The sequence below is a fragment of the Epinephelus moara genome, chromosome 8 (assembly GCF_006386435.1).
Source record: "Epinephelus moara isolate mb chromosome 8, YSFRI_EMoa_1.0, whole genome shotgun sequence".
NCBI classification, from domain to species: Eukaryota; Metazoa; Chordata; class Actinopteri; order Perciformes; family Serranidae; genus Epinephelus; species Epinephelus moara.
The window spans coordinates 982,360-985,812 of NC_065513.1; positions in this window are offsets into that span (position 1 = coordinate 982,360).

Here is a 3,453-nt window from a genome sequence, read left to right on the forward strand (position 1 = left end):
GTCGTTCCCTCTCCTTTTACGCACAAGCGATGAGTGTGAGAAGTGCTGGTACGTGCTGCAATCCAAAGCGGGCGTTATTGCGTACTACGCTGGGTGGGAAAAGACAGCTCATCCCTGATGAGGTCAACCACAAACATTATCCCTGCATGATCAAGCCGGTAGCGTCTTATTAAATCACTGTCGTTCAATATACGGAGAATATCTCTCCTTCCTCTCTGTCCTCCTCCCTCCTCTTAACAGTTTTTCACCTCAGGAGCTCTCTTGAGGCCTAAGATGCTTTGTGAATAACTTTTATCTTACCAAGGGAAAATTCTAAGAAAAATCTTAGAATTCGAAGAGCTATGTTTAGTCTTAGGATTCTTTGTGAATATGGGCCCAGGGCTCGTATTTATCAAGCTTCTTAGAATTACTCCTAAGAGCACTGCTAAGAGTCGACTTATGACTAAAAAAATTCTTCGTTGAAAGCTGCACTTAAAAGTTAGTTATCAAGTGTCCTACTCATACTTTGTGAAGTGTAGGACTGAATCTTAAGTGTCGGTCTCAGAGCTGAATCACGACAGTACTATGTGCCATAAACGGAATTTTAGGTGACGTCACTTCCAAGTCCATAGAAATGACCATTCACTGATGGGAATCCCTTATCTAAGAATATATAAATATCTTAGAAATATCTCAGTGAATAGTTAAATGGACAATGGGAGTGTATATTTTGACAATAATCTACAAATAATACAAAACATAAAATATACATTGGCAATGAATCAAAAATAAATCTCTCCTTATCTTTCCAATTCATTAATTAGGCAACTAACTTGTGTGCGGTTAATTGAGTGGCTCTATATACTGCAGCCACAGTCCACCAAGCTGAAACCAACATGGAATCAAAAAAAAACCAAACTGGAGAGAAGAAGAGATACTATCGGATGGATGGATGTTGCTAGGGACGCTCGCATCTCCATCTTCTCCCTCATCGTCATCATCATCGTCTGCTGGTGGGAGTGGGACATTGCGCGCCTTACAAATGTTGTGCAGTATTGCACATGCCATAATGATGCGGCACACTCTGTCTGGAGTGTGCTGTATTTCTGAATGCAGAACGTGGAATCTGCGCTTCCACTGGCCAATTCCTCTCTCCACCACACTTCTTGTGCTTTTGTGTGCCCTGTGACGAAAATAAACCCTCCTATTAAACAATATTCTATAAACTTAATTAAACATTTTAAATTTAAAACAATTAGGCATTTCGTTGGGCTAACCTGTTATAGTTCATTTGGCCTTATGTCTGTGGCATCTGAAAAAGGGTAAGAAGCCAGCGGCATAAGGGATATCCCTTATCCCCAATTAGGTGACACCCAGGTGGCACAATGTGCCTCTCAAACAGCTGCTTCAGGCCACTTTCATTTAGGATCCTTGCATCATGGGTGGACCCAGGCCACTTGGGTACCACATCCAAGATGTTGTAGTCTGCATCAAACACTACTTGCGTGTTGATACTGTGGTACCTCTTCCTGTTTACATAAACGCTCTTGTCCACGCTTTGGGCGATGATCCTAATATGTGTGCCATGATCGATTGCACTGACCACTCCAGGGAAGCCAGCTATTTGCATGAATGCAGTTTGCTTCTGTTGAATTACTCGGGGTGTAGTTGGGAAGTCAATGAAATGCATGACGAGGTGAGGAGCAGTATAAGGGCCATTATTGTTTCCATAACAATTCTGCTAATTGACGGTTGTGATGGCCCCAAATCATCAGCGTTACACTGTTGCATTTTTCCAGTGGCGAGATATTGAAGCATTGTGATGACCTTTAGTTCTACCGTGAAAGCTCTGCTGCGTGATGTTACTGATGAGATGACGTCCCTTATTAAATCTGTGACAAAAATAATACTCGCTTTGTCCAAACGATACCGTTTGATCAGCTGCACGTCATCAAACAAAGCCAGGACATCCTTCTGCTCCCGGAACGTTCACGCACGTCTCTCTCGCCTCAGTGCCATCCTCTGCTGGCAACTCCTAACCACTTAGGACACCTCTGGAGGTCTCTTAAATATCTGGGGGAGTAGGAGTGATTCTTAGACTTGAGAAGGTTGATAAATAGCTTTTATTCTTAAGTTTGAGAGTAGGACTAAATTTCACAAATTCTCATCACTTAAGACTAAAATGGCGCTCTAAGACGCTTGATAAATACGGCCCCAGGTTTGTTTCTCCTTAGAGGCCGTTTACACGTTGCCGGCTATTGTCATAAACGGACATTTCACCGTCTCCGTTTTCAAAAAGATCTTCGTTTACACTTACCCGTGTATATATACACAAGAGCATGCCACACCTGTAGGTCGCAGTGTAACGAGAAGCTCAAGCCTTCCATGTATCCATTGTCACCATAGCAACATAGGTCGCACTTTTGACACAGGCACAAGTTCCGGCGCATACTGTGACGTCGGCTGCCTATAACTCCGTTTATCTCCGTTTATCTCAGTTTACATGCAAACGCACAACTGGAGTTTTCCAAAATCTCCACTCTGGCCGGAGTTTTTAGAAAGACTCGTTTTCAGAGGAGAAATCTCTGTTTGCGTGTAAACGAAGGGCACAAATGAAGGAAGATGTCTCCGTTTATCAAAATCACTGTGTACGTGTAAAAGGCCTCTTAATCTGCCTGATAAGAATCTGTCGCTTAATACTTCTTATTATTTGCTTCTTAAAAAAATGTTTTTTTTTGGCCAGAAAATGTGTACTTTTTAATTGGATCATGGATTATCCTCCTACAATTTCTCAGTGGTACTGGGAAATATTTAGGGTACTGCCAATGGAGACACTCTGTGCTAGAGCCAAGGGTAGCCAAGACATTTTCAATGAGTTATGGAAACCTCTATTTAGCTACCTTCCAGATGATCTGGTTACCCTCTCACGGGGGGATTTATCTGCCTGATGACAAACTGTGAGTCATTGTTTACTCTTTTTTTTTTCCTTTTCTTATTTAATTTCTTTTTTCTCTCTTTGTAACTTTAAATAGAATGAATTGAAAGGGCCAATGTATTATTGTTTAGTATGAATTCACCCAAAATTATAGTACTTTTTGTAACTTATCTTTTGATTGTATAATTGATGTATACTGTGCAGAAGTGATGTTGTGTGTATTTTGAGAAGTGACCAGAGGGGTATTCCAGGTAGGAGGTTCAACAAACTCTGAGTCTATCCCTGAACTCTGAGTTGATGTACCCTGAGATGGGAAACTCTGAGTATCCGGTTCCAGAACAGTTGATTTGAGTTAGTTCAGTCAACTCTGAGTATGTTCACTCTGAGTTAAACCGACAATAAAAAGCCATCATCAATGGAGCTCCGACTCCACGATTCACCATGGCAACAGGTAAATAAAAGACAGGCCTCCATTTTAATCCAGTGGATGCAGAGATATTAATGCATGTGTAGCAGACGGTGCACGTTTATCTTTAAAA